Source organism: Neofelis nebulosa, chromosome 3, assembly GCF_028018385.1.
Source record: "Neofelis nebulosa isolate mNeoNeb1 chromosome 3, mNeoNeb1.pri, whole genome shotgun sequence".
In the NCBI taxonomy this organism is placed as follows: Eukaryota; Metazoa; Chordata; class Mammalia; order Carnivora; family Felidae; genus Neofelis; species Neofelis nebulosa.
In genome coordinates, this window is record NC_080784.1 from 153,715,208 (window position 1) to 153,730,252 (window position 15,045).

A 15,045-nucleotide genomic window follows, 5' to 3' on the forward strand; every position below is an offset into this window, starting at 1 on the left:
CTTGAATTTTTCTTCAGTGAAAGCTTTCAGAAAAGGTGCTTCATTGGAAGATTTTTATAACCAGAAGTTGTTTTTATTAGTAATTTATTTTACTGGTGTACATTAGAAATAAAATGTTTTGGGTAAAAATTAGGTAAGCCATTTTTAAAACAATATGCTTGTTCATGTATTTATACTAACAATCTTAATGCATAGATTATATGAAAAAGTATTGAATTATCTTCTGCTCAATTAAAAATATATCTTTATTATCAGATAGAAAATGAATGTAACATATTGTGACATAAAATCATATTTTGCAGAAAATATTAACTGTATTAATTGACTATTACATTAAAAACAATTTAGATTTTGAGAGATTTTTATTATCTAATAACTTAAACATTTAACTATTCCATAATTTTCAAACTAAAAGTGTCCAGATTCAGTATACAGTCATTTTGTGGCAAACACAAATAATATATTTCAATACTGAATTTTGAGAAAATAATTTAAACAATTTGGATACTTAAAACTGTATAGTATAGTGTATATATGTAATTAATTTAGAATATTATTCACACTAATAATAGTTCATATGACTTAAAGGTTAATTTAAGTTTAATTAAGTAACCGAATATTACCATAACCCAAATAGCTAAAACTTGATTTTTTTTAAATTTTTTTTTTAATGTTTATTTACTTTTGAGACTGAGAGAGACAGAGCACGAATGGGGGAGGGGCAGAGAGAGAGGGAGACACAGAATCGGAAGCAAGCTCCAGGCTCTGAGCCATCAGCCCAGAGCCCGACGCGGGGCTCGAACTCACAGACCGTGAGATCGTGACCTGAGCTGAAGTCGGACCCTCAACTGACTGAGCCACCCCGGCGCCCCTAAAACTTGATTTTTTTTTAACTTGATGAGAAAATCAGGTATGTTATTCAGCCCTTTACACAGAGAGTTATTATGGAGGTAAAACAATAGTATTAATTGTTTGAAATCATAATCATTTGTATGCTAACATCTTAATCTCAGTGTGGTTTCTCTTCTTTCATTAAGATGGTACTTCTGGGGTGCCTGGGTGGTACAGTCAGCTGAGCATCCAACTTTTGATTTAGGTTCAGGTCATGTTCTCACAGTTTATGAATTCCATCCCCCGCATTGGGCTCTGCACTGACAGTGCAAGTCTGCTTGGGATTCTCTCTCTCCTTCTCTGTGTCCCTCCCTTGCTTGCACTCTCTCTCTCCCAAAATAAATAAATAAACATTAAAATATATTAACAATTAAAAAAGCATAGTATTTCTTTTTGCTTGTTAAAAATTATGGCTGCATTTAGAGATATACTATAAATAAAGTTGTATTAGCAGATTGTTAAGATGTTAGGATGTAAATATAAGTTAAAAAGAAAAAGAATAGTAACACCCAGATACAGCCAGTACCAAGTAGTGGTATATATTCTTAGTCTGTATCTCTTTTATCTTTCTTATGTTTTTCCTTCTTCTTTTCTGTTTTCTTCTTCCCACCTCTCATCTAGAATTATTTTCTTTCTTTCATCTATGGTCACCCCTGTACAAGTAGATGGCTGGATGAAAACCTATAGGTATATTTTGTACTATGCATTTTTTCACATACCAAAAATGACTTATTGCATAAATATTTTAAATTGAGAAGGTAGCTGATAGGTGGGGTTGAAGTTATTTTTTTAAAAGCCTGAGAAAATATGTCATATTCCCTTTGAATGTAGTTTTGTGTGTGTCCTCTTTCTGTTCAGAAGTTACTCAGAAAAGGTTTGGCAAACTGCATCTTTAAGGATAAATCTGATTTGTAGTTGCTTTTGCAGCTAAAAATTGGGGGGGAAATTATTCAACTTTGTACATGAATTTTGTATAAAACACTACTGTATCCTTTATAAAAACATAGTCCTTTTATATTCAGAATGAGCTCTTTCCAGTCATTCTGACTACTTTGTGCTTTCTTTTTCTTTCCATTATCATTATTATAGTGTTGATTTTGCTGTTTTTTCCTAAAGTTTGTTTATTTTGATAGCACACACATGCAAGTTGGGGAGGGGCGGAGAGAGAGAATCCAAGCAGGTTCTGAACTGTCAGCTGGATCCAGGGCCTCAATCTCACCACTCATGAGATCATGACCTGAGTGGAAACCAAGAGTCTGATGCTTAACCGACTGCCCATCCAGGCGCTCTGGCTGTTCCATTTATGATTAGAAGCAACACAATTCTAGGTGAAATATAGATCATCTGAGCAATGTCATCAAAAACTGTGGAGTAAGGGCCTCTACAAATATTCTCCTCCGTAAAAGCTGTGAGATAACTGGCAAACATTGTCAGAATCTATTTTCCAGGACTCTGGAAATTAACTGGTCTTGGAGCAATACAGGAAACATCTATTCAAAAAAAATGACTGCAACTTGTTAGAACTGCACTAGCTTTAAGATTTAAGATTGTTTTAAAGATTGAATTAAGTTAATTTTTTTTTTATTATTTGGAACTTGATATTTCTTTTTTTTCTTTTAATGGCTTTAGCATTTTGATGTGCCTTATGTCCTTTCCTTCCTCTCTAGCTGTGAAGTAGCATTGAAAAACCAAAAACCTGCTGTCAAGGTAAAAAGCAGCAGGCTAGCAGGCACTAGAGTGCAGAGTGGGACCAGAAATTCTTCAAAGACTCGATCCTGGGGAATTGTCATTATTTGATCTGATAGCTTCCTGGAAGACTGCTCTTATACGGCTGTCTTGATTTGATCTAACTTAGAGCTCCACCATTCTGAAAGCCTTTATGATACTAAGTAAATAAGAATATTCTTTTTTTTTTTCCAGAACATTTTCCTGAACTTCAGACCTTAAGAATGAATATTTTATCTATTTACCCCAAATCTGCACCTATGAACTGGGCAAGTATTTAGGAGAAATTAAAGTCATGCACATGTTCCATATGCTTGTTAGAAGCAATCATTTCTGGGGCACCTGGATCCAACTTCGGTTCAGGTCGTGATCTCGCAGTTCCTGAGTTAGTTCCTGAGTTTGAGCCTCACGTCAGGCTCTGTGCTGACAGCTCAGACTCTGGAGCCTGCTTCAGATTCTGTGTCTCTCTCTCTGCCCCTTCCCAGCTCATGCTCTGTCTCTGTCTCTCAGAAATGAATAAATGTTAAAAAAAATTAAAAAAAAAAAAGAAACAATCATTGCTCCCATGACACTTCTGAATTTTTTTCTTTTTACATTTATTTATTTTTGAAAGACAGAAAGAGAACACATGTTGGGGAGGGGCAGAGACAGAAGGAGACACAGAGTCCGAAGCAGGCCTCAGGCTCTGGGCTGTCAGCACAGAGCCCGACGCGGGGCTCGGGCCCACAAGCCATGAGGTCACAACCTGAGCCAAAGTCGGAAGCTTACCCGACTAAGCCACCAGGCGCCCGGCTCCCATGACACTTCTATGCTTGTCAGCTCCTGGGATACTTCTAGGGATCTCATATTTACTACTCTACAGTGTTTCTACAAGTTGGCTCAGGTCCTGACATATAAGAGAAGTTCAATAAACATGTATTGGAAGGATAACTTAGTTTATTGTTTTTAAATTTATAAAATGGAGCATAAGTTACTGCGATATAGTTTTGCATAAAGATTTAAAATTAGAACTGAAAGTAGAATTTTGCACAGTGATGGGTCTCAGTAAATATTTTTCCTTTGACCTTCTATTGCATTTCTAGTTTTCTCATACCAAGATATCTAAAAGGTTTTTGTTTGTGTTTCCATATAAATATATCCACTTGAATTCATTGCCAGCACTTAAAGATTGGGAGATTTCATACGAAATCTGAATGTCCAGCTTCTCTGTTTAGCTTCTCTGTTTAGCTGGAAGTTTCAGAATGCTGGAACTAGCAGCTTTCTATGACCTCAATAGCTCAAATCTGAGTAAAGGCTGCTGTTTTGTGACTGTACGAAAATTATCTTATTTGAATCAATTTCCATCTCATACTCTTTACTCATTTAAGTACTCAGTCTGTAATGTTAGCACTATTTTATTTTATTTCATTTTATATGTTTTATTTTATTTTATTTTTTTAGTTTATTTAATTATTTTGTGGCACCTGAGTGGTTCAGCTGGTTAGGTGTCCAGATCTTGGTTTTGGCTCAGGTCATGATCTCACAGTTCATGAGTTTGAGCCCCGCGTCAGGCCCTGTGCCGACAGTGTGGAGCCTGGTTAGGATTCTCTCTCTCCCTCTCTCTCTCTCTCTCTCTCTCTCTCTCTGTCTCTTTCTCTGCCTTTCCCATGCTCACACACTCTCTCTCTCTCTCAAAATAAATACTTTTTTTTATTTTGAGAGACAGTGAGAGTGAGCGTGGGGAGCTGGAGTGGAGCAGAAAGAGGGAGACAGAATCCTAAGCAGGCTCTGCACTGTCAGCACTGAGTCCTACCTAGGGCCCTATATGATGAGATCATGACCTGAGCTGAAATCGAGTAGGATGCTTAATGGACTGAGCCACTCAGGCACCCTGGCACTATTTTAGAGTGTACAATCATCAGGATTTTCTTTTATTTCATATATTTAAAAAAAAATCTATGATTATTACATGCTGAGATAGTTTCTTAATAGATTTTGAGTACTTTACCTTAATCAAGACACATCATTTGAATTTGGGCTTCAGCATGTGCCCAAATTTAGCCACAGTATATGAGAGAGACTGTGTGTGTGTGTGTGTGTGTGTGTGTGTGTGTGCGCGCGCATGCATGCATTTGTATCATGCACACATACCTCATGGTAGTTAATTGAATTTTCCTTCGATTTTTTATTCTGGACATACCTAGAAATACTATGCTGTAGCAAGGTTTGCTTTTATGCAAACACAAATTTTCTGCATTCATTCATTCATTCATTCACTCAACAGAAATGTATTGGGCACTTAGTATGTGTCAGTGACTCTTGTAGGCCCTGGGGGTAGAGCACTGAAGAAAACAAAAGTCCCTGAAGTCTTGGATCTTGAGGCAACATTATTATTTATAGAATGAGTAACCAAAGTGTGAGACCAATGAGGTACATGAAATAATTTCTAGTCTTATCTTTTCTTTCTGTAGTGTGCAAAAGTGGCAGAGAGGTGACAGTATTTGCTCAAGGTCACTCTGATAGTTTGTACTGCACTGGGAAGACCACCTGTATTGCCTTTGGCACATGTGGTATCATATCACTGTTTCTAATTGTCTTCCCGTGAAAAAGTACTTTTGCATGTACATAAATTCATTTAATACTAACAATGGCGATGCAAGAATGGTACTTAGTATTCTTCTTGTAGATGAGGAAAATGAGGCTCAGTAAGGGTAAGTGAATTGCCCAAGGTTAAGCAGCTGGTAAGAGACTAAATCTATTTCAAGCCCAGGTATTCCACGAGACTGATTATTTTAAACCAGAGGCGAAGTCTTCCAAACAGTTAGGTCTCCAGAGATATGACTAGGTTCTGGATGGTTCCCAGATTTCTAGTTTATATAAAAGAGGAATTGATGCTGAAGAGAAAATTCACCTTACACATTTTTAAATGGGCCAGAGTGGGTTGCATTCTGCTCATTGCCAGGTCATAAGTATTTGACAAAATGTATAGCACATAGGTGCTCAAAAGTATAAGTTGCATTTGTTATATTGTGTGTGTATATATATACATAATTATACATATATATATATATATATATATATATATATGTATAATTATACAAACAGGTAGTTAAAAAGATGAATTAACTTAACTTCTAGCTATACTTGTAATTCACTAGTGGTTTTGAGGCTTCTGTGAACCTTAGCTTTCCTAAATGTTAGGTAGGAACGTTATCTGTCTTGCAGTGTTGTTTTTAAGATAAAATAATGTATTTTGATGCACCACTTGATTCGTAAACTATCAAAACAATAGAGAGATGCTGGCTGAATTAAAAGCTGCTTCTCCATTGCCATTTTCAAATATAGCCAGAAAGCAACATTTTGGTAGTTAAATGCAATAACCACTCACCTATCACTTTGGCATTTGACTTTATCGGATGAAGTCAGTAGACTTTAAGAATTTTCGTACCTTGAGATGCCTGGGTGGCTCAGTCGGTTAAGCGTCTGACTTTGGCTCAGGTCATGATCTCCAAGTTCATGGGTTAAAGCCCCACATGGGGGCTCTCTCTCCCCCAGGCAGAGAGCAGGTTACTGTCTCTCTTTTAGTACAAATATGATTTAATCTGAAATCTTTCTCAAATGAGTAATATAAAAGTTTGAGAACCTCAGCATAAAATAGTTTTTATTAAGGTTCACTCTTTTTTGTTTTACATTCTGTTGGTTTTGACAAATATACAAGGATATGTATGTACCATTACAGTATCATAAGGAATGATTTCACTGCTCTAAATATCCCCTCTGTTCCACTTCTTCATTCCTTGCTCCCATCCTCTCTCTTTCCTTTCTAGTCCCTGGCAAATACTGATCTCTTTACAGTCTCCATTTCCAGAATGCCGTGTAGTTGGAATCACACAGTATATAGCCTATTCACATTGGCTTCCTTCACTTAGCAAGATGCATTTAAGGTTCCTCCGTGTCTTTTTGTGATTTGATAGTGATATATTATCATAAAATTTCCCTCTATTTTTTGATGCCCAATTTAGGAATTTTGGAATTAACACTGTCCCATAATTTTAAGAACTCCATTTCTGCAAATCTTCACTTTCCCAGTAAATGGCACGTATAGTGGAAAATTTCACAACTAGACTTTAGAAAAAGATAAGCAAAACCTTTAAGAACGTAAGTATTTTTCCTTAAAGGTAAAAGTTATGTTGTATATAAATCCCATTCCAATTAAAATTATGAAAGTATTTAGAATAGATGAGCAATCTTCATAGCAATACATTTATCCCAATTTTCTGGTTGAATTATTCGGCTGAAACTCTTTTCTCACTTAAGTTTTTTTCTCTCTTTCTCTCTCTCTCTCTTTTTTCTTCTCTTAAATCGTCAGTCTTGTATCCATAGCTTCATCAGCCTATTTATACACACCCTGAAGGTGTATTTTGCTCCCTTCTAATTACATTACATTTATTTTTGTCATATTCTGGAACATTTAATATTGATTAATCTATATAGTGTAGGCATAGCTGTAAACAACATTGTTTCCTGAAAAATTTTAGCAAGTGTTTTCAAGGCTTATACTTATGAGAATAAAATTAATGGTCATGATGTTTGTTTAGAGCAGATTATGCTCTTACTTCTCAGAAATTCCACTGTTGCTCTTTCTTCCCATATATTGTGGTTACAAAAGATCACAAGGTACACCTGCCTCCTTTGCTTTGGTGGAACCTGCCATTTCCCCACTGAATTCTCTGTACTTCCTGTAGCACACAACTGGCAAGCCATTACATTCCCCTGGGTATCACCTCTGAATTGTCCTGAAGCTCTTCTTTTATTTTTGCTGTCTTTTTTTCAGTCAAGTAAGGTAAACATTATTGTAAAATCCTTTCTTATGCTGATCATAGGGGTTATTAGGATCATTTACAATAATTTACTCATTTGAGAAAGATTTCAGATTAAATCATATTTGTACTAAAAGACAAACAGTAACCTGCTCTCTGCCTGGGGGAGAGAGAACAAAATAGTCTTCCATACAAGACACTTCAAAAACAGGAGTTTGTGGCTTTTGTTGTTTTAGTGTCACTTTGTTCTATTTTCTGATTTCTTTGAGCTAGAGAACCCGTGTATTTACTTGTGAAGTTGAAAATGACTCAAATTCAGATGATTCAAATTGGACTGTGAATACATTATTAGTGTTGTATGTGGATTCACTTGAATCAAGAAAAACTTAAACTGGGTTTTCTATTCTGATACACAGATTTTTTTCCAAAAGGATATATGGGGGTTTTGTTGTGTGATTTACTTTTCCAAAAATGAAAAGTGAAGGATGAAGAGAAATATTTGAGCGCTGATAATCTCTTGTATCTTGGTTATGATCACGGTAGATTTTGCCAGAATTTTATTTTGGCTTTGCTTTCCACTGAAGGAGAGGAAAGATAATGACAAGCATTGAGGCCCACACTGAGCATGGAGAGGCTAATAAAGATTAACGTAATGCTGAAGTGGGTAAAAAAGAACACATTAGTGGATATAGAAAAGCACTTTATTTGGACAGTGATAGAAAATAATTCTAAAGGGAATGGATATTATACTATATAATGCAAATGCCAGTATAATGAAGAACAATCCTGTTCCAAAGTAGCTTTGTATTCATTATTTTTTAGAAAACAAAAAGAACACCCAACCCGTAAGGTAATTAAGATAAATAATTTAAGGAATTCAAGATAGTCATTAAGCATACACTGAAGTTTAGAAGAAGCACAATTTTGCATTTAGATTTCCCACATGGAAACTTAGCAATTATGAAGAAAGTTCTTTAAAATGTCCAGCTCTGCCTTGGCATATGAGACAAATGTATTTAGTCTTTGATATGTGCAATTAAATTGAATGAATTAGCAATAGTCACAGTATATTCCTGCAAAGTGAGTTTGAGACGTGCATGTATTATTTATTTATTTGGTATTACCTTGTTTATGTGTTCAAAGTAACTATAAAATATTGCAAATATTTTCTTTTTTCGAGGCTCTCAAAACACTTTCCCACATTATAAGGATACTCACAAATATAAACTGGAAAATGACCTTTATCCACAAAATCCTTTTGCTAATCCTCCTTAACCTACCTGCAATCGGCTAGCTAAAGGCTTCATCCTTCAGACTGCAGTTTAAGTCCCACTTCCTCAGCAAAGTATGGCTCTAGGACTTAATTATTTTCCTCCCTTTTGGCAAATCGTGCTGTGAAATCCTTCTTCTTCCCTCCATCTCAACCTCTATCTCTTTTTTCCTCCAGATTGCAATATGTACAGGTATGTTATCCATATGCAACACTTTGTTTAGCTTTCTATCCAAACACTTAATTCTTCCCACTTGTTCCTTTTTCAGTGACTTTTTCCATCGGTCTGTATAACAAGCAGGGAGCATAAATGTGAACAGTTTCAGATCATTTCTAAAGAGTCATATGCAAGTTACTGTCACCTTGCCTGTGATGTGAGACACCTGGGCACACACTTGCATCAAACAGTCATTTCCCGATATAGTTTCCACCTGTTTCATACCGGGTCCTCATATTTCCCTTTCCTCGTTATGCATATGAGGATTTCTAGGTTTCTGTCTAGATTTTCTTTGCCAAATAATGTGGTCCATGTAAAATCTGGGCCTAAAGTCCTTTTCCTTCTGAAAAGAAAAAAATGTCTGCTCTCATTGGTATTTGTACCAGTTTCCATATGTGAATATGATGATTTTTTTATTTCCATCTTCCCATTCATTAATGAAGGTGTTAAATAAAACTGGGCCTTGCAGAGGTCCCTAGGGTCCAAACACTAGGTACTTTTCTGAGTAATTTGATTGCTGTTTATCATAATCTTTTTTTTTTTCCCTAACCATTCTTCAGCTGTTTTCAATTCATGTGACAGTGCTCCCATGCAAGTCAATTTGAATTAATTTTGCAAGCAAAATGCTTTATGGTTCTGAGTACATAATCTCCCTCTCCCACAGAGAAAAAATATACTGTAATCATCCAGCATTCCTGTTGATTATTTCCATTAAAGGCAGCAGGGGGAAAGAGAATGCTCAAGACTCCTCTCTGTGTTTGAAGTTTTTGAGGCTTTTGCTATTCATTGCCTTATTCTTTCCCCGCCCCCTCTCTTTTTTCTTTAATACTATTCATTACGGGCACTAATGCAGAAAGTGATGGTCCAGACTGCTCAGCCTGGGATCTCTGTCCTCCAGAGCATAGCCGCTGCTATCTTTGTGATCTAATAATATCCCACCACACTTTTGCCCGAATGAACTCATTTCTCTCTACTTAACTCCTTGAAGAATTTATATAAATTTCTACCTCTAGCCTATTGCACAGACATATATACAACTCTAGGGTCTCCTCTCCCTGGGGCTCAATCCAAATTACTAATTTCATGTAAATATTGGCTCCCTTAGAAGCAGTGTGGTTAACATGGAGACTTTGAAAACAGCTAATCTAGATTACAAATCTGGCTCCACCCCTTATTACTTAATGTGTAGCAAATTGGTTCATCTCAGTATCTCTACTTCATCTATAAATTATGTATAAGACTACCTACTGCACAATGTTCTTATAAGGATTAGAATGGGATAACATTGCGATGTTTAGCACACTGCCTGGCCTTTATTAAATGGTGTGTGCGATTGCTATTACTTTTTATCTTGGCTTCTGTTCTTGGGTTTGGTTCTTATTTTTATTTTTCCCAGGAGGTACTTAGTGACTGATACACTTATAATGTTTTCATGTCTTGACCATTGTCTTACTAAGTATATTTGAACTAAATTTTACTTAAAACCTAAAGATGGAAAAATATATTCACTTGTTAAATGAAGCATCAAGATTCTTTGCTAATGAAGACTTAAGAGGTTTTGCCAAAAGTCACCTAGCCATTTACATGGTAGTGCACACATAAAGTTTTCTAAAGCATTTAATTGTTTTTCACTGATGAACAATTCACTTTCACTGAACAAAACAGGAATGTGCACTAATAGTAAGATGTGAAAAATTTACAGTGAAGTAAGGAAATGGTTATCAAAAGCAGAATGAATGATCATTTTGTAGATTGGTGGGTGCTGTGGTCTGAATGTCTTACTCACCAAAAACCATATGTTGACATCCTAGTGCCCTAGTGTGGTGGCTTGAGGAGGTAGGACCTGTGGGATGTGCTTAAGTCATGAGTGGAGCTCTCATGAATAGGATTCAGGCTCTAATAAAAGGGATGCCAGACAGCTAGCCAGCCTCCTTCTGGAATGTGAGGACACAGTGAGAAGTCTGAGACCTGTAACCAGTCCCTCAGCCAACCATCATGCCACCCTGACCCAGACTTCAGCCTCCAGAACTGCGAGAAATAAATTTCTACTCCTAAATAACCTTCCCAGTCCATGGCATTTTGTAATAGCGGTTTGAACAGATTAAGACAGTGGTCTTAAAAAAATCTATGAAAGTTTAACCCTCTGAAAATTGAAAACTCTGAAAAAAGATACGCATATCTTTAACCTAGAGCAGGAGTACAATGATGGGCATATACCAAATAAATAGTCTCTGTCTTCAAAAGGACTTAAGTGTTGTTTTGCTTTTTCTCTTAAGTAGGATATAGGGAAAATATTTTATTCAAACATTATTAAAATAAAATATTATCCTTACAACAATAATTTCCAAGAGGTATTCTAACTTTGTAAATTGTCCAGATAACTAAAGTTGCTTTAGCTATTTATTATTCTGTTGATCAATTTTCAAGCAATGTCAACTAGACTTTAGCTAGTTGAAGAGAAAGAACAGAATTTGTGGTTAACTCAGAAAATCCAAGGTCAGTTGAACTCTTGAAATAATGAAACCAATTGACTGGGCAAGCTCTCATGAACAGGGTGGTGGCTTCTCTCTCTCTCTCTCTCTCTCTCTCTCTCTCTCTCTCTCTCTCTCATCCCTGCTTCTGGCCTGTTGTTTCCTCATTCTTCTTTATGCATACCAGACTTTTTTGCTTCACTTTGCACATGGTTTTTCCACAATTCCAAATTTCATCTCCTATATTAAAAAGACATAATCATACTGGGAATGTTCCAAATTCCACATAGAAAGATTTTGATGGGTTCCACTTGGTTCAGCTGTCTATCACTTTTGCAAACATCCGTAGCTGGGTTGAGGGAGGAAGATAAAATTGTGGAATATAAGTTTAGATGTAGCTGTTGGTGAACATCTCTTCTATAAGGAGAGTGTTAAAAAGTATCTGGGCTCCATCTCAACTGGTGTCCGTTAGGAATTCTGATGAGGATGCATTTTCCTCAATATAAAGTTGTGTTCTCATAAAATTAATTTAGTTTTAAAACAATCACTAATGTAAAATATCTTATTCTAAAAATTTGCAGTGAAATTAGTCATTTCAGTATATAATTTCTATCATGTCTACAAAGCCTGATTTCTACAATACATATGAATTTTACCCAGCATTCAGTAATTTTATTGGAGTGGTCTGTTTGACTTACAGATAATCGTATTTAATTGGTCTATTTGAGTTATTTAAAATCTTGATATAACTTGTTCCACTATTCTTGTATTTTGGGCTTCATTGTACCTGTTGGTTTTATATCTTTTGGTTCTTATCATTCTTTATATTTTAATTTTTAATTGAAGTATAGTTGACATATAGTGTTAAATTAGTTTCATGCGTACAATATCACGATTCAACAATTATATACATTTTGAAAGGCTCAGAGTGTATTACAGTATTATTGACTATATTCCCTGTGCTGTTCTTATCATTCTTTTCTGTGACACAAACATCTCTGTGCTTCCAAGCTACTTTGGCTGTGTATTTCTGTCTACATCTAGGTATTATGAGTAGGCATAAAACCAATAGCATCCTATTAGCTCATCGTTTCCATAGAGCCCAAGAAAATCACCCTTGTGATTGCTGACCTGGTTCTGAAAGTCCCTGTGCTGCATCTAAAGCCAAGTCTCTTGCTTAGAAGCAAGTTACAGATACAAAAATGTAATAACAAAAGAGGAAGGCAATATTTTCCATCGATTAATACTGCTTTCCTTATGTGGGATTTCCTTACATGAGTTTAACACTTCCAAAATGTTTTTATGTTATTATGACCAATTAGTGCCATAGAGCATGGACCTGAACTTATTCAGAAAATACATTCCAATTCGGCTTTATTTCTTAATATTTGATCTGGAACACAGATAATGGAAATAGCATTCATGTGCCTCAAGGATGTCTAACTTAATACTTCATTTATTCCACTCTATGTTATATACATAAAGACAGGACAGATGCCAAAGCTGTTGGAGAAGTTTCATTTCATTCTTTAAAAAAATTTTGTTAATGTTTATTTATTTTGGAGAGAGAGAGAAAGAGAGAGAGAGAGGGAGAGAGAGAGGGAGAGCAGGGAAGGGGCAGAGAGAGAAGGGGACAGAGAATCTGAAGTGAGCTTTGTGCTGACAGCAGAGATCCCAATGCTAGGCTCAAACTCAAGAACCGTGAGATCATGAGCTGAGCTGTAGTCCTGACGCTTAACCCACTGGGCCACCCAGGTGCCCCAGAGAAGTTTCATTTTAAACAGAGCTTGTATATTTGGGCATGCATGGGCTTTTAGTGGATTATAACATGCAAATATATTATAATCCAATGAATCATAAGCTCTGGTGAGATTATAAGTTATTCAAATAATGCAAGATTACCAAGTTTGTGCCACAAGTGCTTCCAGTCTGCACAATTAAAGGCATAATGATGAGTATAATCTTGAAAGATGAAGTCATTTCATTAAACAAGATTCTCTGGTTTACTGTTCATTTCGATGCCAGATTTTTGAAGGTAATTAACCATAATGATAGTATATGGTACTTATATCATGTTATAATTTTGGAATTATTTTACATTCCTAAAATATATAGTTTAAGGTTGTTATGATAAAAAATAGCATATATAATTTCAGTGCTAATATCAGGAAAATTAATGTGGTTCCCAAAAGTGCTACTAGAATATCATTAATCTAGAAGGTGAGAGGTAGCTATCATGTCATCACATATTGATAATGCTTTCTAACTAGCCAGTCATAAGTGATTTTCATAGTTGCATTACTCATTAGTGCACTGAAGTTCATTTCTGACATCTACATATATATTGTATCACTCTTGGAAAGTGGAAATGGTTGTAAAGATACAGTATCATATACTCAATCAGTAAAATATTGAATTGAATATTCTTTTATGCACTCTCTCCACATCCTCAGATGGAAATTTTAGGACAAGCTGTGAAAAATAATGAATGAACCATAGGACTTTATAGTTGGGGTTCTTCATAGTATTAGACATTATGGTCAACATTTCCAATATACTTTAAAGATTGTATTTTAAAAATGAATTCATGTAGTCTGAAACTGAAAACCATCACCACAAAAACAGCAGCAGTAACAATATAACAAACAATAATGATAACAATTTGTGAGTTGTTCCAAACGTTAATTATCTCAGTTTACTCATGTATTAAAGAATAATTGTTGGTAATTATTAAGATTCTTTTAGTGCCCAAATTTTATGGTTTTATGGTTCTGACTCTTATTTGAAATCTAACAGAATAAGTGATTATAATATGTAAGAAGGATATTAACACTAGAATTAGTTCATAGTTGGAATTTGTGTAAATTTAATGAAGAAATCCATTCTGTGCTTCTGGATGGGGTGGTCAAATCTGAGACCTGAGGTGTGTGAATTTGTTGAAGTTTGATAATTTAGGCCCTGCTCTGTACTGAATGGTTGTGCCACCCCCCATTCATGTATTAAAATCCTAATGTTGGTGGTTTGAGGAAGTGAGGCTTTCAGGAGGTCATTAGCTCTAGAGAGTGGAGCTCTCAGGATGGAAATAGTACTCTTAAAAGAAGAGTCAGGGGAAAGGTTGCTCTCTCTCATTCTCTCTCTCTCATTCTCTCTCTCTTTCTCTGTATGCCTTTCCATCTCTATTCCTTTCTTTCTCTCTCTGCCATATAAGACTATAGCAAGAAGGTGTCCTATAAGACTGCCTATAAGGTGCCATATAAGACTATAGCAAGAAGCCAGGAAGCAGGAGCTCACCAGACACTAAATCTGCTGGGGCCTTGATCTTAGCCTTTCCAGCCTCTAGAACTGTGAGAAATATTTGTTGTTGAAGCCACCTAGTCTATAGTATTTGTTATAGAACCTGAATTAAGACAAGTGTCAATTTCTATTTTTTCTAAAAGAGTAATAAGGTATAATGTGGTCAAACACAGAAAAGGCAACGAGAACATGAGAACATGGGAAATATTTCCCTCTCTCTCTCTCTCTAGCTCTTCTCCTCTCTCTCCCTTTCCCCCTCCCCCATTCTTTTTCTCTTTCTCTCTGTCTCTTTCCTGCTCAAACTACACATTCCATAAAGTGAATATATATTTACTAAACAAGACAGACTTTTAGGCAAATAAGGAGGGCTAGAACTCT

The 15,045-nt window shown here is 35.8% G+C and overlaps 1 protein-coding gene across 9 annotated transcripts in view; it reads left to right on the top strand.

The window, feature by feature from the left end:
- Window positions 1–15,045, top strand: part of EPHA5 (EPH receptor A5) — a 343,473-nt gene that overhangs the window by 34,136 nt on the left and 294,292 nt on the right. The window lies entirely within an intron of this gene.